A 734-nucleotide genomic window follows, 5' to 3' on the forward strand; every position below is an offset into this window, starting at 1 on the left:
GGCGGGACTGTGTGGTACCCCAGCCCGCGGAGCCCAGGCTGGAGGCTGGACGTGAGGGCCAGGAGGGGGGGGGGAAGGGGGGGGGGAGAGGGGGAGGGGCGGGCGGAGGGAAGGGGGGGGCAAGAGGGCAAGGTGGAGAGGGAGAAGGTGTGCTGGCGCTGCGGCTGAGCCTCCCCGTAAACGGCGCACCTTTTGTGTTTGCAGAGATTGCAGGAAAGAGAATTTGAGTCTCTTGGCGTGTTTATCTCCCTCACATAGCTTCATATCTTGAATATAACGTTCATATTCATAATCAATCTCTCCCCATCCCTCCTGTCTCTTTCTCTCCCCACACACCACCCCTTTGTCTCTTTGCCCTGGGTTTTTCTGTTTCTGTTTAACTCTCTTCCCTTTCTTGGGTAGAGGAAGGAAGGGAAGGAGAAAGCGCCCCTGAGGTGGTCATTCATCCTGCTCTTGGCTGTTACGTCTTCAGTTCAGCGGAAAGCCAAGGCCGCCATCCTCCTGGACTGTCAACCCCCCATCCCTCCTTTCCGGGCAGACACCGCACTCACTGCCTCCCACACCCAAACCTCCTAGCCGGGTCCCTGGCCCGGTTCGGTTTTCTCAAGTCTGTTGAATAGGATTTGTGTAGGAGACTGAGTCGCGGAGGGGCTGGACACATTTCATTGCCCCTCACCCCACCCTATTGGATAATTTAGCTTCCTATAAATAAACTGTACATTTAAGAAGCGCTG

General features: G+C 56.1%; 1 protein-coding gene across 1 annotated transcript in view; it reads right to left on the reverse strand.

The window, feature by feature from the left end:
* The window catches only part of PCDH19 (protocadherin 19), a 118,341-nt gene that overhangs the window by 116,686 nt on the left and 921 nt on the right, over window positions 1-734 (reverse strand). The gene's annotated exons all lie outside the window — the stretch shown is intronic.

Source organism: Tupaia chinensis, unplaced genomic scaffold (assembly GCF_000334495.1).
Source record: "Tupaia chinensis unplaced genomic scaffold, TupChi_1.0 Scaffold143961_1, whole genome shotgun sequence".
NCBI lineage: Eukaryota > Metazoa > Chordata > Mammalia > Scandentia > Tupaiidae > Tupaia > Tupaia belangeri.